The sequence below is a fragment of the Ornithodoros turicata genome, unplaced genomic scaffold, assembly GCF_037126465.1.
Source record: "Ornithodoros turicata isolate Travis unplaced genomic scaffold, ASM3712646v1 ctg00001209.1, whole genome shotgun sequence".
Lineage (NCBI taxonomy): Eukaryota > Metazoa > Arthropoda > Arachnida > Ixodida > Argasidae > Ornithodoros > Ornithodoros turicata.
The window spans coordinates 36,250-63,038 of NW_026999503.1; the positions used below are offsets into that span (position 1 = coordinate 36,250).

Below are 26,789 nucleotides of genomic sequence, written 5' to 3' on the forward strand. Positions count from 1 at the left end.
TTTCTTAAGCCCGCTTTCAGTGCTCAAGTCCTGGTGCATCTTCTTGCACTGCGCATCATTTGCTGCAATGTTTTCCGCACAGGTGAGGCCTGCATCTGCGTCGAAAACAGAAACGGATCTGTAGAGGAACATCACACAGATTGATGCACGGAGTAAAGTGTTAAATTGCCGATATCCGCAACATTCGGGAACTTTAGAAAAGCGAAACTGTAGCTGTGTTTGTCAAATGGTGTGACATCATCAGTTCACGCAAGTCGGCAACCAATCGGCAATGGGTAGGCAAATCGAATTGGTGGACGTATTCCGACGAGGAAAAAACAAAGATTACATTTCTTTGTGAATGCGGAATCGAATATGGCACGCTATTTGTTCGCGCTCAGCCACGTCCTGATACGCATATCTCAATAGCTGTGCGATGGCTAACGGCGTTGCGGGATCACATCGGACACACTGAAACAATGCACTCCAGCGTCGAGAGTGGTACGGTTTCTACATAAAGTTCTGACAGGAGAGAGTAGTAGGAGGCCAGAGATCGGAAGAACCAGAGATACTGGTGACCATCGGTATCCCCGTCCGCAGCAGATAGAGAGATATTTGGAGCAAGATAATCTGCGCCACGGGGGAGCGTGCGCCAAGACCGCCCCACGGGTTTCGCGGCCGCGCGTACCGTACAGAGGGCTTTCCTTCTCACATTCGAGCATGCGTCAACATGCAAAGTACATATAACCACCAACCATAATGCATCTTATTCCATCTCCCACCCAGTTTCACATACATTACATCCCCAACGAGGAGGTCCACTGCATGGAAGAGCGTTTCATCTCCCCATGCTTCCCCTTAACCTAGCGTACTTTCCTTCTCGCGCCCAGACATGCAAGCAATAGACATACACATTTGTACAAGGGAAAATATTTTATTAATCCAAAGTACTAGCAATCAGGATAGAGATGTGTAAAGTTGAAACGAGGAATTTCTGCAGGCAACATTCATATCCTACACACGCGCTACAAATTTCAAGATATTGTAATACCTGCAGTTAAAGCAGTTTAATATCAAATGGATACGTTCGCTAACTCGAGCGCGCAGACAATCACTTCCCCAGAGCAGATAATATTTATTAAAGAACTTCCAGGAACACAACTTTTAATGAAGGAAGAGATTCTTAGTCCATACAATGATAATTAAGATTAAAAATTCTACCATAACAAGTCTGAGCTTCATGTATGTGACCTCCATCTTCGTGATGTAAATCAACATAAAAAAATAATACACACGTAAATAATTAATTATCCCATGCCCAAATCATTTCAATGCTATTAAATACGAGCTTTTCGATTGAAGAGCAGAAAAGGGGGACACACACCACCGTCCAGGAAAGCAATAATTAAACAAGCAATAGTTAACACTCTCAGAGGACATCATTAGCACAACTGTCAATTACAGAATCTTTAACTTCTAAGCTTGCTATCAACAGGACCTGACCTAGGACGAACGCTGAGGAACACGAATTACATATGGGGGCACAATTTTCATTGATGTGAAAGATGGTACAGACCTCACTTTCTTGTGCATTCAAAATCATTACATGTACACACATTAAATATAATCTCGACTTACATTCACGCATTTTGCCGAACATTTCCATGAGAGGAACAGTGACACACACACACACACACACACACACGTGGTCAGATAGAAATGTTCACAAACCCGGTCCCCTAGAAACGGTTTCACCTCTCCTTTCATACATCCCTCTTTCACTAGTTCCTCGAAACACGCGTGAGATCTCCCTCAACCCCAGAATCGAGGATTCCCTTCCAAAGTCACAATACATATTGGGATATTACAGTGGAAGATGATATCAAAACACAAGTAACACCATAAATGCTAGTGGATATAAATGCATATATGCAATACATAAATGCGACTAATCTTGCTGTTATATGAAGGCGATATTTTTTATGGTCCTAATTGAACACTGTACTATGATCACAAATACTCTACGTGTAAGCATCTTGAGGGTAGTCAATTCGAATTTTGTTGCAACTCACATCCCGTTGTTTTTCATCACGTCACCATCACAAACAGGTGTAATAATTATCCGCTTATATTAATCAAAAGCTACCAAATGCGGATCTATCAACGGAAGAGCAAAACGCAGGAACCTCACTCACTTACTCACTCACACACCCTCACACACACGCACACGCAGGCACGCACGCACACATACACACACAATCATCGCAATAGTTAGCATTAGTCAGCACAAGAAATATTATGCTTCAAGAGGGACAAGCAGAACCTAGGAAAATGTAAATAGATGAAGAAAGTATGGCGGAGTATAATCGGACACGCAGAATCGTAGCAACAATTATCAATAGGCAATGCTTGAAGGAATTCTGTATTTACATTAATCGAAAGCTACCAAATACGAATCTAGCAAGTGGAGAGCAAAATACAGGAACATGTAGATAGATGCAGAAGTAGGAGAAGTCGAATCACACACACACGCACAATCATAGCAACAGTTATCATTAGTCAGCACTAGAAATATTATGCTTCAATAGGGACAAGCAGAACCTAGGAAAATGTAAATAGATGAAGAAAGTATGGCGGAGTATAATCAGACACGCAGAATCGTAGCAACAATTATGAATAGTCAATGCTTGAAGGAATAATAATTCTGTGTTTATATTAATCGAAAGCTACCAAATACGAATCTAGCAAGTGGAGAGCAAAATACAGGAACATGTAGATAGATGCAGAAGTAGGAGAAGTCGAATCACACACACACGCACAATCATAGCAACAGTTATCATTAGTCAGCACTAGAAATATTATGCTTCAATAGGGACAAGCAGAACCTAGGAAAACGTAAATAGATGAAGAAAGTATGGCGGAGTATAATCAGACACGCAGAATCGTAGCAACAATTATGAATAGTCAATGCTTGAAGGAATAATAATTCTGTGTTTATATTAATCGAAAGCTACCAAATACGAATCTAGCAAGTGGAGAGCAAAATACAGGAACATGTAGATAGATGCAGAAGTAGGAGAAGTCGAATCACACACACACGCACAATCATAGCAACAGTTATCATTAGTCAGCACTAGAAATATTATGCTTCAATAGGGACAAGCAGAACCTAGGAAAATGTAAATAGAGGAAGAAAGTATGGCGGAGTATAATCAGACACGCAGAATCGTAGCAACAATTATGAATAGTCAATGCTTGAAGGAATAATAATTCTGTGTTTATATTAATCGAAAGCTACCAAATACGAATCTAGCAAGTGGAGAGCAAAATACAGGAACATGTAGATAGATGCAGAAGTAGGAGAAGTCGAATCACACACACACGCACAATCATAGCAACAGTTATCATTAGTCAGCACTAGAAATATTATGCTTCAATAGGGACAAGCAGAACCTAGGAAAATGTAAATAGATGAAGAAAGTATGGCGGAGTATAATCCGACACGCAGAATCGTAGCAACAATTATCAATAGTCAATGCTTGAAGGAATAATAATTCTGTGTCTATATTAATCGAAAGCTACCAAATACGAATCTAGCAAGTGGAGAGCAAAATACAGGAACATGTAGATAGATGGAGAAGTAGAATCACACACACACACACACACAATCATTGCAACAGTTATCATTATAGTCAGCACTAGAAATACTATGCTTAAAGAGGAAGAAGCAGAACTTAGGAACATGTAAATAGATTAGGAAAGTATGGCGGAGTATAATCGGACACGCAGAATCGTAGCAACAATTATGAATAGTCAATGCTTAAAGGAATTCTGTATTTACATTAATCGAAAGCTACCAAATACGAATCTAGCAAGTGAAGAGCAAAATACAGGAGCATGTAGATAGATGGAGAAGTAGAATCACACACACACACACACAATCATAGCAACAGTTATCATTATAGTCAGCACTAGAAATACTATGCTTAAAGAGGAAGAAGCAGAACTTAAAAACATGTAAATAGATTAGGAAAGTATGGCGGAGTATAATCGGACACGCAGAATCGTAGCAACAGTTATCAATAGTCAATGCTTGAAGGAATAATAATTCTGTGTCTATATTAATCGAAAGCTACCAAATACGAATCTAGCAAGTGAAGGGCAAAATACAGGAACATGTAGATAGATGGAGAAGTAGAATCACACACACACACACACACACAATCATAGCAACAGTTATCATTATAGTCAGCACTAGAAATACTATGCTTAAAGAGGAAGAAGCAGAACTTAAAAACATGTAAATAGATTAGGAAAGTATGGCGGAGTATAATCGGACACGCAGAATCGTAGCAACAGTTATCAATAGTCAATGCTTGAAGGAATAATAATTCTGTGTCTATATTAATCGAAAGCTACCAAATACGAATCTAGCAAGTGAAGGGCAAAATACAGGAACATGTAGATAGATGGAGAAGTAGAATCACACACACACACACACACACACACAATCATAGTTACAGTTATCATTATAGTCAGCACTAGAAATACTATGCTTAAAGAGGAAGAAGCAGAACTTAAAAACATGTAAATAGATTAGGAAAGTATGGCGGAGTATAATCGGACACGCAGAATCGTAGCAACAATTATGAATAGTCAATGCTTGAAGAAATAATAATTCTCTATTTATATTAATCGAAAGCTACCAAATACGAATCTAGCAAGTGAAGAGCAAAATACAGGAACATGTAGATAGATGGAGAAGTAGAATCTCACTCACACACACACACACATACAATCACAGCAACAGTTAGCATTAGTCAGTACTAGAAATAGTATGCTTAAAGAGGAAGAAGCAGAACCTAGGAACATGTAAATAGATGAAGGAAGTATGCCGGAGTATAATCAGACACGCAGAATCGTAGCAACAATTATCAATAGTCAAGGCTCCAAGGAATAATAATTCTCTAAATAAATAATTGGGTGTTTACGTCGCGAGACAAGAATAATAATTCTCTATTTATATTATCGAAAGCTACGAAATACGAATCTAGCAAGTGAAGGGCAAAATACAGGAACATATAGATAGATGGAGAAGTAGAATCTCACTCACTCACTCACGCACACACACTCACGCGCGCACACACACACACACATACAATCATAGCAACAGTTATCATTAGTCAGCACTAGAAATATTATGTTTAAAGAGGAAGAAGCAGAACTTAGGAACATGTAAATAGATGAAGGAAGTATGGCGGAGTATAATCAGACACGCAGAATCGTAGTAACAATTATCAATAGTCAATGCTTGAAGGAATAATAATTCTCTATTTATATTATCGAAAGCTACCAAATACAAATCCAGCAAGTGAAGGGCAAAATACAGGAACATGTAGATAGCTGGAGAACGTATGGAGCAGTAGAATCAACCACGCAGAATCGTAGCAACAATTATCAATAGTCAATGTTAGAAATACCATGCTAACAGAGGAATATCAAATAATCATTGAAGGGGTAGAATCATGGCGAGCAGTCATAGAAGTAATTAAAATAATCTGTAGTCAATGCTAAAAACTGTCAGAGGGATATTAACACAACTTGAAATTAAAGAGTTGACTTGTAAGCATGCTGTCATTGCGACCTGAACTAGGGCGGATACCAAGGAACACGAATTTCAATAGCAGGACAGTTTTTGTCAAGGTGAAAGAGGCGACAAAGCTTACATTCTTTTGCATTACATGTGCACGCATTAAACGCAATATTGACTCACATTCTCGAATTTTGTGGACTATTTCCATGAGAAGAACACAATAACACGCACGCACGCACTCAGAGAAACATGTTCACTGATCTCCCGGTAACATCTCATTACGGCCAAAGTCTCATTACGGCCGAAAGTCTCATTACGGCCGAAGGTAGTCTCATTTCGGTCGAAGATGTTTCATCACGGCCAAAAAGAAAAAAGAAGCATCCACTATATTAGCAATCGCTGTGTTTTATGCTTCCCAAAGTGTGTCCGAGGCGGTGTGTCCCCACGGCTTGTGTCACACACAATGGTTCATGCACATAATATTGCGACAGTGTTTCATGCATCCCTCATGAAAAATGTTTTTATTGTCATGCTGTGTCACATGATATTTGTATGTGTTACGCCATTTTGTCTCAGTATTCGAGCAACATCCTACTCGTTCGTTCTGTGAGCAAACTGTGAGTCTGTGTGTTCTGAAAAGTTACTCCACAAGGGAGCCCACTGGGAGCTCCAGGAGCCACATGACCTATGACCGTGATCTTTTCCCCCGCTTGCTGCCTTCCACAATTTACGTCCACCTGAAATAAAAAAAAAGTATATAAGATGCTGAACAAAACGACATATGCTCTTGTTTGATGATGACCGCAAGACATATGCTGTCAAGCAGACTTTTTTTCCATATATTCAAAACATATTCAAGAATTATGGACAACAATGACAATTACATCATAATGATGCAGCTGCATAGCCAGGAAAATATTTCAGGAGGTGTTTTATGAGGCTTTACATGTGGTGGAGGAGTCCCCCTCGTCAGTGCTTTATCCAGACCCCCCTACACCCCCCAAATGTTCAGTGACACCCCCTAACTTTTTTTGACTGTGCACCCCCTACAGGGGGTGCCCTTGCAATTCCAGCTTCAGACACGTCTGTAATGATATGTTGAGCTGTAATAACGCAACTATAGTGATGACCTCCATCCCCAATTTTTTCCAACACCCCTCTCGTGCTTGGGCTTCTGGATAAACCACTGCCCCTCGTTCATTTTTGTGGGGCACTACATTAGTGCTTATGCCACTGCGCTGATGTCACAATGTTATAAGCGTGTGTCACTCTGGGCATTCGGAATTCCTCTAAGCTACAATATGTAAATTCAGAATCAGCATATCCGAAGGGTAAGCATCAGATGTTACCTGCAGGCTTCATGCTGAAACGCGTGTGCGCAAACCACTTCCGCCGTGGAGGGCGACGTCGTTAGTGTAATCATACACGCAGGACAATTGCGGGCATATGGAGTAGTGGCAGCAACCTGAAAACGATACATTTTCGCGTTATATATGAGTAATCAAAAATATACCTTCCCACGTGTTTCGTTTTGTTGTTTGTAAGGAGGGCTAGTAAGGGAACAGCACTTGGTTGGTCACATGCAAGGCGCAACGCGAGAGGTGCCGATATTCCGATCATACGATCAAAAATTAAAAGTCTAGAACCATGCACACTTCCCATGCAACTACTTCCCCAGCATCTTGAGACACGACACGCATGTATTCAGTGTCACAGTGTAATGTGAAATGATACGCAGGAATCAAAAAGATGCCAACATGCCTGTAATCCATTGTCTCATAACTTCGCTTCGTTTCTGGCAGCTACCATGAAGTGCAATGCACTATTTACAAGTTTTGTTTCGCCATGCTGCACATTTCGCAAGCGTCACGCAATCCCACGTGACCTCTTTTTGATCAGTGAAAATAACTCGCGCCATGGACATGTATGTTCATGCACAATTACTGCATGAATGTGAATTCGTGCACTACTTTTATAAGAAACGAGAAAAGGAAAGTCATGCATGCATCATTTCATGAATTGTAATGTATCACTGTTTCATATTCACATGTTTCCATTATGTGAATGAACTATAATGCAACTAAATTCATCTCATGGTCATGCATTGTGTTTACCTGGAAGTCACATTCTTAAGGTTTGTCATTTTTTGTCTTGATGAAGATTTATGATAGCCTTGTATGAAATAACGGATACATATCAACATGTATGCAGCTTGTGCACATTAAAACCAGCCATGTTGAGTCAAATGCTTGTGTTTTTTGTGTTTTTTTTTATATTCTAGCCTATTCACGGTTGCTCTTTGCTTCTTGCAGGTCTACTCATTCCAGAAGCAAGAACTGTACCATCGTAAAGCGAATGGAAATAAACTGACGTCGACTGAGATAGGTGTTCCTTCTTGGCCAGTGACTGTAGGATGACTCCAAAAAACGTCACAACAAAGGCGTTGTTCAACTAGCTCTCCACAAGTAGCTAACTTCACATAGTAGCAACATCAACACCACCTTTGGGGTGTACACATTACACAATATGCTGCATGTGCTGTGGTATGATAACATTCAGATTGTCTCACAATATGCGTATATATATATGATAAGGGCCCTAAGGGCACACTGCATGGCTTATACCCTCTGGAATCTATATCCATACCTGGCTGCAACATTGCATATCAATGCACGTTACAATACACATTTTGACTTTTGGCCGTTATGAGACATCTTCGGCGGTAAGACTACCTTCGGCCGTATTGAGACTTTGGCCGTAATGAGACACTTAGGGATTAAAGCATTATCGGCCCTATTGAGACTTTCGGCCGTACTGAGACATCGGCCGTAATGAGATACAATCGTCAAGACCAGGCATGGCATTCTCGGGCCGTTCGGAGTACAGTTACTATATAGTCTATAGTGACTGTAGTTCGGACCGTCTACGGTAATCTGATGCCAAGTGTTTTCGCCCAGAATCTTTTGGTCCCCGAGACTTGGGAATTGTCTTCGCACCCTGACATTTGGAAATGAAGTAAATTATTATTATTATATATTTTTTTACGTAATGCGGCCGTAGTCGGGTTTTGTGACAGTGGCGTCGTCACTCTTTCCCTACCAAGAAAAGAGGGATGTTCCTGGAGTGACCTGTGAGAGCCCCGTTTAACCAGGTTTTATAAGGGATTATTGGATGAGTTTGGGAGACTCGCCACGTGGTTGGTCTGGAGAACTAAAGAATGTAAACACAAGGGGGACATCAGCGGTTTTCCCGCCGGAGAAGTTTGGAAATAGCGACGGCGGCAATAGTAGCGGTATGGCTCCACGATCGGTTTGAAGTATCAAGTGCAGGTTGCTGCACAGTGCAGTTAGATTATTTTTGTGACGTGTGCAAGTGTTGCGTGCCACGATGTGATGTCGAGGAAAATGCCAAAAGGCACCATGCCGACAAGAAGACGTCCCAGGCTTCGAAGAATCTTTGGACTTCCTCACCTCTACAGTGAGCTGACGAGACTAACGTAAAAATTGTTTAGTTAGGTAGCCTGTGCGGCAATTTTGTGTTTAAGGATTTGTGCAACTTGTTGTGTAGCCTTGCGATTGTGATCTTAAGAAGCAGATATCACTTTTGTGCAATTTGTCGGGTAGCCTGTGTGGCGATCCTTGTTGTGAGGAACAGAGATGTCGAGAAGCCCGTGTGGCGAGTTTGATTTTAAGTTTCTTGAGAATACAGTGTCTTTCGGTAATTTGTTGTGCAGCCTGTGTGGAATTTCAGCGATAGGTGAAGATTTGCCGAGCGTGAACGGGAGCCGTGTATTCATCGCGAGGCCACTGCTCGTAATCCTCTCCACCCGCTGAGTCCCAATCTTGATTAGCACGAAGCTCCAGACTTTACTCAGTATCGTCCCGACCGAGCCCGTGACCGGCACCTGTATGCTCTTGCTGAGCCCCAGACCGCGCCAAGAAAGCCTGGTTTAATCTCAGAAGGCAAAAGGATCGAGGATCAGACGATATTCGCTTCCAGCTCTGGATAATATAGTTGCAAATATTCGTTGGAGTTGGCGTCCTGCAGTCGTGCTGTGAGACTGTTGGTAAGGCTATCTTCGTTCCGTGCCGCGGCTCCAACGTATACATGCATTTCCTTCTGTTGCGTGTTCCATTGTTTGGGCTGCCGCATCGGCAACAAGCTGCACAAATATCCTTGATTGGAAAAATCCACACAAAAAGCCCGCGTTCTCGCGGCAAGTAGCGTTCGTTTATTTTTCCTTGTTTGTAAAGTATGTATAAAAGATATGTAAATTATGTTTGTAATTACATTAACATTATCTTCTCACTAACGTATTCATATATATTACTTCTGAAATGTTAATTATGGCCTGCCGTACAAGGATGCACATGTCGTAATTTGCCTTGAGCACGTTTTCAATTAGTGTACCACCCTTGTATTGCCTGCATGAGCTTTCAAATGAAAATAAATGATTAAGGTTATAGTAGCTTTTTGTTCGGCTTCCCCAGTGGAAAAATAGTTCCGACGCCACCGCCTCAAAACGACGTCTTCTATGACGTGCGACCAGGACAGCATGGCAGTTTTGACAAGAGCACCCGCTTGAGGGCAGTTATAACAATGGCGTGTTTGTGTCACCCCTGCGGCTGTAACTACCCTCAAGCGGGCGGTTTTGGCAAAACTGCCATCTTGTCCTGGTCGCACGTCATAGAAAACGTCATTTCGAGGACATGTGACTTTGTTTACACGTCGTTTTGCTGCTTACCGACATATTTCCGTGGTTACAAAGCCACGAGATGAACGTGTTTTGCCAGCGTAAACCATGCGGTACTGTAGCGGCGCTTTCATCCGCCAGACGAAGAACCCGACGAGACAGCAGCGTCACCCGACGCGAGCTTAACGTCCAGTGCAGCCCGCGAGTCCAGTCCAGCCTTCAGACAATAAACTGCTACCCCAACTGCTGCGACCGCCGCCCATCCCAGCTGTTACGTTCCATGATAGCTTCGCTCGGGGACCGCGCCCCCAGTTTCGACGCACAGCTTCTTCGCGAGCTCTTCATACAGCGCCTTCCATCTCAGGTTCAAATGATTCTGGCTGCCGCATCAAGCCTGCCGCTTGCCAACCTAGTAGAACAGGCTAACAAAAACAAAGTTGTCGGCCCCGGTGTCTCTACGGTCACGCAGCCATCCCCAGATCTTTCGGCCCCCGACGTCAAAGCCCCGCCTGTGCACCACAAGACGACGTCCACGCGCGTCTGGGCACTCTTTCTGCCGACGTCTCCCGCCTGCGCGCAAGCATTGACGCCCGTTCCAATGCCCATGCAGACCGTCGACGAAAACCCCTCCATCGCCCCCGCTCAGGAAACCGCAATTCCCAATCTCGCCGACGCTCGCCTTCCCCACGCTCTGGAGATTCCACATTCACTTGGTGGTGCTGGTACCACCATCGTTTCGGCGACAGGGCCGAACGCTGTGCCCGCCCCTGCGGATGGTCGGGAAACTCCCAAGAGGAGCACTGACAGCGACCACCAGCACCCTGACTACTCCCGCAGGTCGCGTCTTCTGTGTCACAGACCGTGCCACCAAGTTACGCCTTCTGGTGGACACAGGAGCAGAAGTCAGCGTCCTACTTGCTACACCTTCTGACCGGCGTCGCCCGCCCTTATTCCACCTTACGGCGGCCAACAATACCACCATCCCAGTTTTCCGCCAGCAGATTCTCAGCCTTAACATAGGCCTACGCAGGAACTTTTCCTCGTAGCCAGTGTCGGCCAACCCATATTGGGGGCAGATTTTCTGCAGCATTTCGGCCTCACGGTTAATGTCCGGAATAAGCTACTTCTCGACACTTGCACGAAGCTTTCCGTACACGTCATGACCGGCAACCGACCTCCCTGTGCCGATACCGTCACGCTTTCTGCATTGACATCGCCGTACGCCGCAATCTTTCGAGAGTTCCTCTCACCTTTCTCTCACCCAACCACCGGTCTGGATGAGACCCGTCGCGCACGTTATTGTGCATCACATCTGTACCACTGGACCACTTGTTTTTGCTCGACCTCGACGTCTCGCCCCGGAAAAACTCAAAATCGTCCGCACGGAGTTCGAGCACATGCTCGCTATTGGTGTTGCCCGACCTTCCTCCAGCGATTGGTCATCTCCGCTGCATATGGTCCCCAAAAAGACCGGGGAGTGGCGACCTTGCGGAGATTACATTGCCCTCAACCTCGCCACAGTTCCAAACCGCTACCCCTTGCCTCGCCTGCATTTCACCGTCAACTTGCACGGCGCTACCATCTTTTCTAAAATCGACCTAATAAAAGCATACCATCAGATTCCCGTTGCCCCCGAAGACATCAAGATGACCGCCATTACCACCCCATTCGGTCTGTTTGAATTCCAACGGATGCCTTTCGGGATGCGCAACGCAGCACAGACCTTCAAGCGGTTCATTCACTCCGTCACCAGAGGCCTTCTTTTCGTCTTTGCCTATATCGACGACCTGCTTGTTGCAAGTTCTACCCCTGAGGAGCATTCCGACCACTTCCGTCAACTTTTCGCGCGACTGGCCGCTCATGGCATCGTCATCAACGGTCAGAAGTGCGAATTTGGCGTTGAGTCCACCGAATTCCTTGGTCACATGGTCTCTTCCGCCATCATCGCTCCTCTCGCAAGCGAGGTCGACGCGATTCACCAGCTTTCCGCAGCCTCAGTCTCTCCGCCAGTTGAGACGTTTCCTCGGTTTAATTAACTTTTACCGGCGATTCATCCCTCACTGTGCCACCACTTTGCGCCCACTAGAAGCTCTCCTCAGTTTTCGCGACGGATCGAAGCCCCTCCCCTGGTCAGGTGAAGCCGAAGCCGCCTTTTCGAAGATAAAGGTGGACCTCAGCGCGCAGATACAGCTGTACCATCATGGCTGAAGCATGGCGCTCCGACCGCGCTAATGGTGGATGCCTCCAACGTGGCCGTGGGCGCGGCCTTGCATCAGAAGTTTGACGACAGCTGGCGCCCTATAGCGCACTTCAGTAAGAAGTTGAAACCCGCTGAACAGAAATACAGCACGTTCAGCCGGGAGCTCCTTCCTGCTTATCTTGCAGTCAGGCAATTTCGCCGCTTTTTGGAGGGCCGAGACTTCACCGTCTTCTCGGACCACAAGCCTCTCTCCTATGCTTTTCGTTCTGCTAGTGGCCGCTACTCGCCTCGTGAGATGCGGCAGTTGTCCTACCTGGCGGCATTCTGCACGCAGATCCAGTATGTGCAGGAAAGTGCCAACGGTCCAGCCGATGCCGTCAGCCGCATCGCGCCGTTCTCTGTACGTGCCACATCCGTCTCGCCGGAAGACCTCGCATCCGCTCAACCCTCCGACCAAGAGCTCCTCCGACTCCGTGAAACACAGTCGTCTTCCCTAATGCTGGAAGACATTCCGCTGCCCGGCACGGACATCACGCTGTGCTGCGACACTTCGACCGACCGTGCAAGACCTTTCGTACTAGCAGAGCTCCGGCGCGCTATCTTCGCTTCCATTCCCCCGGCGCCCGACCTACTCAGAAACTCATCGCCGAGCGCTACGTGTAGCCATCCATGAATGCGGACATTCGAGCTTGGGTGAGGTGCTGCGTCGCTTGTCAGCGCTCAAAGATCCAGCGTCATATACCATCACTCCGCTTGGCAAATTCGCGCCGCCCGACGACCGCTTCGGTTCTGTCCATCTTGACATACTCTTCCCATCTTGCGCGGATACCCGTACCTTCTCACCGGCCATTGACCGGTTCACGTAGAGGTGCTTCCAGCCGCCGGACGAAGAAGCCGACGAGACAGCAGCGTCACCCGGCGCGAGCTTAACATTCTGGCTCGCAGCTTCTCATCCTCACGGACGTTCAGTCCAGTCCAGCCTTCGGACATGAAACTGTTGTCCCCAACTTGGAATACCCTCTCATTCCTACAGTACTTCTTCCGCGACATGGTAGCTCATTTTTCGTTAGTTTAAGCACATCGCATTGGTTCAGTGGTTCTTAACTTGCGGTCGACATCGCATCTTTGGAAGTCAACAGTACGAGGCCCCATGTGCAAAACTGCACGTTTTACTGCAAGATTATCGGATAAAATAATTACCGTGATCCAAAGAGTCGCGCAGAAACAACTGCATTGTTTACACACGGTTTGGCCGCCGATCACGGGCGTCGCCATCTTTAAGGTCACGTGTGCCCTGACGTTTGCTGCGACATGCGACCAGGACCTGTCCAGGATTCATTGCGTTAGCCCAGCACGCTTTCGTCTACGGAGCAATACATTAGATGCCACTCCTGGTTCCCAGGGGGTCGGACTCGCTCAAAAAAGCGTGACCACAAGCGAGCTGCCATCCGTCACCAGAGCATGGAATGGCAGGTGGTTTCGTTTTTGTCATTTCCGGTTCCCGTTGGTTCGCAGAGCAGCATGAACAGATGACGGTTTACTGTGTGTATTCATCAGTATTCATCTTTGGATTATTATTGTCTTCGGAAATACATGCCAAAATTTGCTACGATGGGTGACGATTTATTGATTTAGCTCGCAAAGGATACATACGCCACTTCAACACGTCATGGCGGTAAACATCACGTTCATCTGTGTTGGTGGAAAGCAAAGGGTTGGCGGTGTCTTAGGTAATCCTAATCGACTGTACTATAGCAGTGGGACTGGTGGCTTTTAAAAGTTGGTGAGTGTGTTTAAAAGTGAAATAATGCATGGAAGTGAGAGAAGACCATATACCGAGTCTAAAAATATCAGAATTATAAAATGATGTTGTCTGGAACCTTTTTTGATATCCATTTTATTAACACCATCTGAAGCACAGAAAGACACGGCCACGCTAAGCCTAACGGCTGCAGATGGGTAATGTAGCGAAAGGTATGAGCGTTGGGTTAGGCCAGGTAAGCGCATTTTAGTTAGGTTAGTTCGGGCTAGGTTACACAGACTGAGGGGGTCTGAAGGGCGCCCCCCCCCCCCAGGCACGCACTAGGTGGGTGCGGGCATCAGACTTTGCCTGACTAAAGATGGCGGAAATCAGTCCCATTGCTATAGCATATCCATCTAATCTCATAGATAAAATATAATTCACGTTTGATATGACAACGCTTACCTTGTTATTCCGATAGCTCTACTCAATTCTGAACGTATCCCGAATGTTCGTACGTGCTATTCGCAATTACACGGCTTCCTTGCTTCCTACGCTGGACGTCGTTCCCTCCACCGACTCGTTTCCCCGTTTGTTATCCCACGTGACTGCACAAGGTTGGCAACAAACGGAGAAGCTCAGCTGTTGTTAGGGGGCAGAAATTCGTCCACTAATCCGCGCTTGGCTGTCCATGACCATGGATGGCTGCGCAAGGGGCGGTCACGCTCGGGCATAGGAGAATCTCATTGACGGCGCGTCAAGTACGTTCTCTAGTCTTCCTTACGTTCATTAGTGCTAGAAAAAAGTTGCCGCTGACCTGCAACAGCCCATGACTCTCCAACTAAGAGACGATCGAGAGGGGCCGGTTGACACATATGACCACAGCAAAGAAGACAAAATAACACAAAGAGTACCAGCGTCCAACTTTCAACTTTTAATGGTATGATAAAATGTTGAAAGCTCGACGTTTCCTATCTTTCTGTGCTACTTTTGTCGTGTTCGCTGATGGGCCTCTAAACTTGTCCCTGCGTCTGATATTTATTCGATTAACATTACTATAGTCAGTGACAACATAAGTCAAACACTTGATCCCGCACCCCACACAAGAATCGCTCTGCGCGCGTGCCAGTGTAGCGCGGCACGACCAGGTGTGGACTGGCGGTACAGTGCAGGGGGATGGAGACCGCGATGGGACGTCGGCACTACATCGGGAAGCGGGGGCGTCGTGCAAAGGCTGGTAGCCAATCGCTGCGAGCGGCCGTTTACATCGAACGAACATCTCAACAAACAATTTAAACGAACATCTCAACACAGACCTTCAGATTGCGATTGCGTAATCACTTTCACACGCAGCTGACGCAATTGTTAAACACAAGATGTGCCAAGTTTCCTCATGACACGGCATATAAAGTGGATTGCTGACCGTGTGATCGAGCAACGCTATGTAACCCAAATCTATACGTTTTATATCGTTTGAAGTTCTGTTCTGTGTCATCTATATCAGAAACAGGCTACTCCAAGATCTTCTCGATGCGGCCAGGGAACACGAATGAGTTCGGCGCCCCTGGCCTATACAAGAATGAAGAAGAAGAAGAAAAAACAACAACAAAAAAGAAATAGCAGTCGACAGAAGGCTGTTGGGAAAAAGCTTTTAAAGGGGTCGCTCAGTTGCGGCATCAAGTGTGCACGTCCGGGTTTTTCTCTGTACCGCCAACTAAATTATATGTACCAACCGGCAGGTTTAGTGCTATGTCAAACACCTGTCACCGTGCCACCGGACTTCGGTAACAAACAAGTTATAAGCAGGGTGTCGAACCGAACCCGAACCTGAACCGAAAACCGTACCCGAACCGTTAATTTTGCCGGAACCGTACCCGAACCCGAACCGAAATTTTCGTGACACTGTTGAACCCGAACCGGAGCAGAACCGTAAAAAATAATAGCGGTAACCGGTTCGCAACAAAACGGTTCGGACATAAAAGAAGTCAGCATAAGAGTTCCTCTCAATCCCAGAACGAATACACATTGGTATCATCATCACACGTCCACATCATGAATTTCGGAAATTATCACCTAGCAGACAAACGAGGACATATAGTCAGTATACTCTCAGCGTCTTTTTAACACGCTGAAGCGCAGTTGTCCTTGTGAGCGCCGTGTCTAGCGCCCCATGCACGCGCTGCGGCGTCTACTCTTCAGAGACGAGGCGCCAAGCGGACGAATGAAACAGGAATGGAGTAGGCCAGTTATGTAGCTCTATAGGACGAATATGTGATTAAGTAAGCTCCAAACATTTCCCTTTACACGTGAGCAGTAAAAATTACACAAGTTAGAAACATGAGAAGTGGAGAAGCAGCATACGCAGAACAGTGCCTGTTGGATTGGTCGTGGTTTGAAAAGTAAATGCAGTTCTACTTATTGGTAGTGCAGTTGTGTCGCCTGTTGCCTTTGCTTTTGTCTTGCCTTTGTGTTGTGGATTAACTAGTACACTGCTGTGAGCTCGGACAGAGTAAGGCTAGCAGGCTTATTTTCGACATGTTTCCGTACGGTTTCAGATCGATTCACGCTACGAATGCAGTCTGCCGGCAAGTACCGTCGTCTATGTAACGCTGTTCATCTTATTAGGCCTCCTTTAAGTGTATCTTGCTGGCACTGTGCGTGTGAAAAAAGAGATTTTAGGAACAGAAAGTAGCAGGTCTACGACGCTTCATCCATTTCTCCTTTCTCTCGCTAAAGGGAGTACCTGACCGCTAAAAACGTCAATGCAGACAACAGCGGTACGCTATTAGCCACGCATTTCCTGATAAAAGCAGTTTTATGGAACATGGAGCGTTGAACCGGTTCGTGAACCGGTTCGAGATTGAGAACCGGTTTGCGAACCGGTTCGATTTTTGGCATGGCCGAACCGGAACTGAACCGGAACGAAATCAAAGCAACGCGAACCCGTACCCGAACCGAACCCGTAATGTTTGCGGTTCGACACCCTGGTTATAAGTAGCTTGTAATTATAAGTCGGTACATTTGGTAACTACGATGAAACCTGACGAAACCTGAGGAATGACGATGAGACCTGAGACAGGGAATAGAAAAAATAATACGACACGTTCTCAAACTCAGCAACCCATTTAATGACACAACCTACACTCCCAATAACCTCCTGATTGGTAGAGAGGGGTGAAACAGAGGGAGCACTAACCGCCGAATTCATGAGCAAACCTCGACTCGACGCTCCTCCTCGACACCAAACAGTGGAGGAAAGTGCCGCTCCTCCACTCGAAGAGCCCATGCGTTTCATGGAGTCTGCCATCTTGTTTTCCAGTTGACCCGACCGTGGTTGAGGAGCTCAGTCGAAACTCAACCGTGGTTGTGCAGTCAACCAATGTTGGCACTGCCGTGTAGCACTCTCGACCGCGGTTCAGTTCGACCGTCGTCGACTTATTTTACGACCCTCATTCGCGCTCTGCACGGTATCCCACCCAACAAACGGAATTTCCACTTTCGGGACATCTCCCAAGTACCCTAAAAAAACGGGAGGGATGCGACGAACTCTGGCGACCGTTTGAGACGAAAGGTGTACGCTTCTTCTTCGACACCAAAAAGAAAAAAAAATGCATGAAAGATTTGCTAAGCCATTTTGATCATAGCTGGAGCAGGGGTTGGTCCAGCTTCTTAATACAGTATAAAGATCACCTAGAAACAGCAGCATTGAGCAGACAGATTGAGATGTTTATTTTTTTTTAGATGTCCAATGAATGCACAGTTTCTTTCTTTTTTTCGTGAAAACATCTTTCATCCTTCTTTGCGCTAAGTAGCGCGACAGGAGGAAATTTTTTACACCTTCTCTTAAAAAATGTGCTGTCGAGAAACTGTGAGGTTTTTTCGACAACGCGGCATACTGTATAGGCTCTGACACATTCACAAGGCCTCCCGCGGCAGTCCGAAATGTCCTAACGCCATAAAATCACATGTCGACGGTCAGCTGTAGCACAGGAGGTAGCGGAAGCCTACGATTCCACACACTTTCCTCCACCGGCAATGCATCGAAAAGGCTTCATACGGTTGTTGTCTTCATGAACAGGTACCGCATACAATATCAGAAACTCGTGGTCATCAGAGTGTTCAAATGGAGTTCGTCGCACAGTGGTAGTGTCGTCAGCACCCAGTTAAAGGCCACCGTGGCACAAAACGCAGTCGATGAACGCAGCCAAAGACCTGTCTTCCGCCATGACGCCAGCCAAACCCGAGTTGAAGAACGTTCTCGAGGTAGCACCGATGCTACCTCGAGATTTTCGAGGAATGCGCGGGGGAATTCCTCCACTCGAGGAGCTCCTCGAGTGGAGGAATTCCCCCGCGCATTCCTCGAAAACCTCGAGGCAGCTTGGGTGATACCTCGAAAACGTTCTTCAACTCGAGTTTGTTTAGCAGGGGTCATGGCGGAAGAGAGGTTGTTCAATGCGTTCATCGACCGCTGTACGACGACGTTCCATAAGAGACTCCCTTTGGACATTTTGATGGTATACGGTACTTCTTCATGAAGACAACAGTACGAAGCCTTTCGGCTACGTTGACGCTGGAGGAAAGTGTGTGCAATCATGGGCAGCTGCCGCTACCACCTGTGTTACAGCTGCACGTCGACATGTCATTTTATGACGTTAGGACTTTTTGCACTGCCGCGGGAGACCCTGTGGACGTGCCAGAGCCACCCGACGGTGTGCCGCGTTGTGGACAAAATCCCACGCTACATCACAAGCACACTTTTCAAGACAAGGTGTAGTCAATTTTCTGTCGTGCTACTCAGCACAAAGACGGTATGTTCGAAGGATATTTTCACGGAAAAAGCGGTGCAAAAAATAACTTCGCATTTATTGGACATCTAAAAATAAATAAATATCTGATCTGACCACTGAATGCTTCTGTTTCTCCGGAATCTTTCCATTGTATCAAGCTGGGCCGACCCCTGCTCCATCTATGACCAAAACGGCTCAACAAATATTTCATTCATGTTTCTTTCTCTTCGTTTTTTCGCAGGAGTTCTGTCGGGAGATGTCCACATAGTGCGAATTCCTTTCGTTGGGTGGGATAACAGGGTCCGCGGTTTAGGCAGGACGCGAATGACCATAAAAGCCATGGACCATAAAAGTTCGTACGACATGCTTGCGTTGCCTCCCCAAGAAAGGTCTCCCCGATTCCTTCGAGCAACTCTCCGAAAGTTGCTGTCAAATATGTTTATATGTTTGCTTGTTAATAGATGCCCTCTAAGCGTTGGGCAAAAGTAGATATCCGCTAGCAAATAGCGTTCACGCTACATATTGTAACATGCACTGTGACAAACAGTGACGTCATCTTTCATATTATTTGATACGAGGTTACCATGCCATTAAGCTAATTAAGCTAGCTCCTGTCGTTGTGGTTGTAGTTGCAGGACCAGAAAACTAGAAAACCTATCTGTCTGTTTCCCTGTTCGAAACACGTGCACCATGTCAAACACTTGCAATTTTTGTTTGTATTAGTAATGCACATTGGCCGAAATAAAGTAAAGAAATATACTTATTTTTCATCCTAAAAGTGTGTTTTAAGCACGAAAATCAACATTTCCGAGGTGTCCCGAAAGACGGCTGGGGACGAGAGCACAGCTTTATTCGAGGATGGCTTCTCGAGGAGCGCCTTGGCGCAGGAATCCCCGAAATGGGTTCATGAAACGCATGGGATCTTCGAGTGGAGGAGCGACACTTTCCTCCACTAGTTGGAGTCGAAGCGGAGCGTCGAGTCGAGGCTTGCTCATGGATTCAGCGGTTACTTAACGCAGACCGAATGAGCGAGGCCACAATGCCCGACTTTATCAGATTGGAATGGGAGCTGTTACGGGAAGTAACGGCTTGCCAAGTCATTTTCGTGGCAGTTGCTACTTTGATAAGCTAGCTGCTTGTTTAGTTACTACTACAGTTGCTCTTTAAATTAATTTTCCTATAACTTCCATATAGTAGAAGCAGTGGTTATACAATAAGCAGGAAGGAGAAGCTGCAATTCCTACTCAGGAAACACATACCACTTAGTTGTCCAACGAACGTGACAATGCCGGCTATGTCAATGGGTGAACGACGATTGCGGACGTTGTCTGGGGACATCAAGCTCGTGGTCTGGTTTCCTGCACTCGATAACGGGCTCGTGGATAGGCCACTGGAAACAGTCAGAAGGTGCAGCAGGATCGACAGGGCAACGAAGCAGCCACAGGAACAGCTCATTGTTTCTGTCGAATGAAGTTGACAGTCATCTCCAAGTATATTGATCCGTACTGAGTTAGAACAATAACAACAAATTTACTCATCATTATCTCAACAGTAAAGCTAATGCATAACCCAGGAATGGCAAGGGTTATCAAAATTGGAGATGGTAAGAAAAGCGAAATACGTCAACCAGTGCGTCATTACAGACAGGTCAGCATCCTACTAATTGTGGATACCCTATATCTTCCTTGCAGTAAGGTTCGGGTTCACATCTGTCATTTCGACCCCGATGAAGGTAAAGTTTGTGTGCAGCCGGACAGCCGAACGTAACAAAAAGGCGGGGTGCTAAGTCAACCATCGGACAAAGTTTGTTGTGCTTACAAATACATATATATATATATATATATATACTCATTGAACGAAGCGACAGCACCAGAGGACACGTGTTTCGCCGTGTTTGCGGCTCGTCGGCCCTGGGTAGCTGCGCATCGTTCGGGATTGGCAAACCAGGGGTCACTCAGCGAGCGATATACACCTGGGAGGGTGACCGAGCACTCCTCAATGCCACAGTGCAAGCCAGTGAATTATAAAGAGGGGGGAAAAGCCATTAAAAAATAGGTAAATGATGCTAGACGTGTTTGAAATTCAAACTTACAGTTAAGGTGGCTTCTATGGCTGCACGTAGAGAAACAGATACTCATTGAACGATGCGACAGCACCAGAGGACACACGTGTCCTGTCAGCATCATTTACCTATTTTTTTAATGGCTTTTCCCCCCTCTTTATAATTCACTGGCTTGCACTGTGGCATTGAGGAGTGCTCGGTCACCCTCCCAGGTGTATATCGCTCGCTGAGTGACCCCTGGTTTGCCAATCCCGAACGATGCGCAGCTACCCAGGGCCGACGAGCCGCAAACACGGCGAAACACGTGTCCTCTGGTGCTGTCGCATCGTTCAATGAGTATCTGTTTCTCTACGTGCAGCCATAGAAGCCATCTTAACTGTAAGTTTGAATTTCAAACACGTCTAGCATCATTTACCTATTTTTTGAATGGCTTTCCCCCCTCTTTATATATATATATATATATATATATATATAATGTCCCTACTTGAGATATAGGGGAAAAAAGACACCTGAGACTCAAGTAGGAAGTCGGGGAAAGGTATTTATTAAGCTGGCATTTAAACTAAGGGTCTGGGGAAGTCTACGTTTCGGCCGAAGCTCCGCCTTCTCATAGCCGTCGTACAATCAATGTTATTGCAACATAGAGGTGTGCACACACACACACACACAAAGAAAACGCATGGATCAAAGTTCGCCGTTTGCTGAGTGAAACTATCAACGCTCATTTGCGGTATCATTACAACCCCATTGCTCACGAGCAAAAGACGCATATTGAAATGCGAATTACCATTTCGCATATCGAGCACACGAACACACAGAAAAGTATAAAGAAAAGCTCATAAATAAAGCTCAAGATTTAAAGCACGGACCTATTTCTCATAAACGCGTTTACGGCTCGCGCCACACTGTCCGTTCAACCAGGGTTACCAGACCCCAAAGCCCTGGCCCGCCCAGTGAAAGCCAGAAAGTCGCCAAAAAATAGCCAACTCGGATAATTTGAATATAGCCAAAATAGCCAAACACCTTACAGACAATTTATTGGTGTATTTATATTAGGTGCGGTCGCAGGTCAGTCTTCCATGCCTTGCAGAAAGCAGAGCTCGATTACAGCGCCCTAGAAGATTGTAGTGGAAAATGCGACGATCCCTCTGTGAGGCTCTTGAGGCGGATGCCGCTGGGGGGCGCTAGCGTAGACACTCCGAGCAGAAACTGACGCCGGCGTACCGGGTCATCGCACTAGGATTGTTATTTGTGTGTGCGGTGTCTCTTTGTGAATTATTTCTTGTTACTTTTTTCAAAAACGTTTACTACACGCCATAGTCTACCGGCATATGCCACATAAAACAGGAAGCACACGCAATGAGGGAGGCAGGTTTATGCTTTCAGTTATGGAATGATCGCAGGCTATGACGCTGTAAAGTTTGCTTATAACGTCCACACAGTATGAATATAAAAAACACAATAAAACTGCAAATAAATGAAACACTGGATACACATAATGTAAAGAACAAAATTAATTACTGGCAGGTAAAAATGACAAGTTATGTGCAGCGACTGAGCTTCAGATATTTTGCACAGTCATGCTTTCATGGTGAAGTTCCTGCGTACTGAAGCAGCTCGTAAACACGTTTTTCAAATTTCCCACGAACCAAAGCATAAAGCTTGATGGATACAACAGGCCCCCCTTATATTTCAGCTGAGCTGCCTGCAGGTTCTGTACATCATTCTTGTTACTAAGCAACAACGACAACAACAACAGATATATTCTGATGATGAAGTGGGGAGGTTTTCCACTCTAGGAATGGAACGCTACCCCATAGCTAGGGGGTCTAATATGAGTGGTGACAATGATGAGCGATGACGATGAGAGATGACGCTGAGAGATGACGCGAATGATCGGAGCGGCGATGGCGATCCTGATCGTGATGGTGGGAATGTCCGAGAGCGCTGTTGGGGTCACAATGCGTCCTTTAGGCCTGTCGCCTCAAAAAAAGCCAACTACATGACGTAAGGCCGTGGTGTCCCAAGGGCCGAGGATGCTCGACAAGTTGAAGGGGCGGCAGCCAAGAGTGGCAAGCTATGACTGCAGTGTACTCCTCTCGTTGATATAGGTCCGGCAGCGGAGGAGTATATGTTCTACGTTGGCAAGTACACCACACACGTTGCACATAGGGCTAGCCTCACAACATAGCTGGTAGCGACAGAACGGAGTGAAGGCCACATTCAGACGTAGTCTGTGGATGAGCGACTTCAGGGGACACTAAGCATCAACTTTCTACACATCTCACACTTTGATTTAGACAGGAATTTTCGAGCAAGATAGCCAGCTATATAAAAAGTCTCTGGTCGCTTCTTGATGATACGCATTCGACATGGTCTGTTGACTTTTCAATTACAAGATCGGCACTGCTGAGATTTCCAATGAACTTGTCCATCAGAGTCTGCATTGCGCATTTATATTCCTCTATGCCATTTGTACTGAGCAGAGCATCTAACACACCAGGCTCCGCATTTCCATTTGCAACAGATTTTGCCATACTATAAAAGCTAAGGCAAGAAACAGTTATCAAAAACTGTTGTGGTGTTGGATGTGACAGCCTGAGGATTGCCTCAAAATGCCAAAAATGTTCTCAAGCGGATCTTAACTTCGTGATGTCACGATGAACTTATACCCGACGTGCCTTGTTAAGTAGTCCATCAAGGATAGCGTGCTGGCAATGGTGACCCTTAAAGGGACAATGAAATGATTTTCGAGAATTTCGAGTACTCTGCAGGAAACCGTTCTCATGATCCATCACTATCGTACACACATCGACGTATTCAGTAAAACGGGGCCGCAGTTATCAGACAAAAATAGCAGGGCGTGACCGCTGGATATATGCCTTCGAAGTGGGCTTACGTCATCGCCATCCAATCCTCTCAGCCAACTGTGAACGACGAGGAGGACACACCCCGCCAGACCACGTGGGTGCATGGTTTCGGTTTGGACAACAACGACGTTGTACACCTCCCTCGTCGAAATCACTTGAAATATGGCGAAAGGCAAATTATCAGCAATGGAGGTAGAGGTTATGTGACACATACAGCGTCTATGGATCGTTCGGTACGCAGCAGCTCGTAGAATGTCACCGATGAAGGTATGTCCTGAAGAAGAAGTTCAAAGAGGAAAACTTGCTCCGGTAACCATGCTGACAGTCAACGGCTATATTACATTTCTCGTAGGATTCTGTGTCAACGGTTAGTTACAATCTTGTCTCCAAGTCAAATTAAAACATATTTCATGACAAAGTATGCAAGCTTGTTGGAAAATTTTACACTTTGCTCGCAAAAGCCCGTCCGCGAAACGGCAACATGTTCTGTGTATGATGTCACGGCCAGGTCGCCTCGGAGGCGGGCCGTAGCAGCTGCCATTCACGCCTGTGGTAAATATACAGTATTTTCGCTATTTGTACGATTTTCAACTTCATATTTCACAGAGTGAATAGTTTAGTACAGGGGAACTAATTAACAATGATCGTGGGTTTGTCAAATATCTTTTCATGGTCCCTTTAAGCCCACAGCTGTTGAGCTCGACAGAAAGCCACCCGGGCAGCCAGTCTTGCAGCGGGGCGCGAAGCAATGTGTCTCTACCTTCTTTTTTTCTTCTCTATCGAGGATTAGCCCACTCAAATACCCGCAAAATTTACAGGAAGCTTCACTATTTTCATGCGTCACAGATTGTCTTCTTTCGGAGTCACCAAAGCATCACGCAAACCACGCAAACACAGCAAAAACGCTGCAGCGGTCATAGGCGCTTCGCAGTTTCTCCCCGGGAATTCGACAGCAGCGGCCATCCGCTCGTCCTTCCTTCAGCTATCGGGCTGAAACCGGTTCCACTCTTTCCACTACAGTCTTCTAGGGCACTGTAGCTCGATGTTGCTAAGGCGGCAAGCCATCCTGCAGGAATATCGAGAGGGACGCCCCTGTAGCGAAGGCAAAATCGGCTGCAGGTCTCAAAAGCCCATACGTAACATAGCAAAACCACTGTGGCATATCAGAATAGTATCAGTTTAATTTACCGTTAGAGTCTGCATCTTCCTCCCATTCCTTTCTGTATCGCCGTGGGTACTTTCCGCAATTCCCCATTACGAATTGGCCACTTGCCGGTGTCCGAAACGTGAGTACCAAGAAAAAAAAAGAGGGCAGCTGTCCACACGCCTCAGTACATCTTCCAGAAAGAGCGAGGGGCTGCTCCGGGCTTTCGAAGTTATTGGCCACACACCGTACACTGGTCGTAACGTGTATTTGATCCTTTGAGTTCGTTGCCTTTCTGGTACGGCCTTCTTTGTGCAACTTTTAATCGTCGTCGCGGAATATAACTTGGTCGGGACCCTTTCTTTCTGTATCTCTCTACGAATTGTGGCCTTCAGCAGAGAGCAGCTTTGTGGAAACAGAAAAATGCAAACTATGCCGGGAAAGTATTGAAATAGCCCAAAAATAGGCAAGCTTGAAAATTTCCCGCCAGACGAAACGAAAAGTAGCCAAATCTGGCACCCCTGCGTTCGACCCTTTGCAATGATCCTTCGCGCTTTTATCGTTTCGTTGCTTGACGTCAGCGCCATCTTACGGGCACATACCGAATTATAAATGCCAAGTACAATTACGGTGCCACTCAAACATTGCCATCTTGCACACCTGTACGTCAAGAAAAATGACAAACAGCAAAAAAGGAAATTACGAGCTTGCTTTTCCGCACATTTTCCACGAAATTCAGTTTTACGCCGGTAGTTTTCTATTTCCGACACCAAAGAACCGAAGCAACAAGGCAGGCGGGCAGATCACAGGTGTGACCTTTGGATTCTCAGGAGAAAATAGCGATAAGGCGGGTCGCATTCCAAGATAATACGTGGGGCAAATGGTTGATAGAAGTGTGTCAACCACTTTTAATATTCACGCCTTTTTCGATTGCCCACGAATGACAGAAGAAATTTAAAGTAATCGAGGTAGATTACTTTGACCAGGATAGGGCCCCAAGTTAACAAACCAAGAAGAGGCAAAATGAAAGTTGGCCGTGACGTCACTGATTTGAGCGGTCGATCCGACGGCAAACCAAAAAATTGATTTCCCCGTAAATACAGGGTATTTGACCAATCTATTTTGGAGGTACATTCAGTAGGCACCACCCTTTGTGCCTGCTCGCTTTTGTTGTGATCTGTGAGAATTTTCCCTGGAGGTGACCTTTAAGACGCACGACGCTACGAAACTCAACGGGGATGACGGCAAGGAAGTTACTGCTAAACAAGTCCAGTCATACGGCGAAAATGCTTAAGACGAGCGCAGAGCTAGGTAAAAAGTAAAAACGCACCAAGACCAGACACATCGGGAACGAGGCCTAACCGCGACGGTAAATCACTCACCTTTCCTCCACGGTGACGGTGCGTATGCATCCGTCGACAGCCAGGATTCAACTGGACTGACCTGGGCTGCGTTCCTGGCAGCACGTGAGCACCGTGGCCGTAGCCCCGCAGCATCTTCCGCCGGAAGCTCCCGTTTACGCAAACCGGCTGCAACGCAACGTACGTGCCAGTTCGTAAAGCGTCACCATTATTGAGGGGAAAGACACGACGTTCGACATTCTACTGCCAAGGGCGGCGCGAATATGGAAAAGGTCCATTGCACGCTAGTTGCAACCGCATGCACACCGTGCACACGCATACGTGGGATGATGATGGGACTCGTCCGCTGCCGGTACATT

The 26,789-nt window shown here is 46.0% G+C and overlaps 1 long non-coding RNA gene across 2 annotated transcripts; it reads right to left on the bottom strand.

The window, feature by feature from the left end:
- On the bottom strand, positions 1-26,545 carry LOC135376667 (uncharacterized). 2 transcript variants are annotated; one of them, XR_010417793.1, is made up of 3 exons: positions 26,452-26,545; positions 20,253-20,453; positions 1-95 (listed from the first exon to the last, which is right to left on the bottom strand). It is a non-coding gene; the product is annotated as an uncharacterized LOC135376667 (long non-coding RNA). The 2 variants fall into 2 exon arrangements; XR_010417794.1 differs by lacking the exon at positions 1-95 and adding an exon at positions 7,021-7,037.
- Positions 26,546-26,789: the final 244 nt, after the last annotated feature.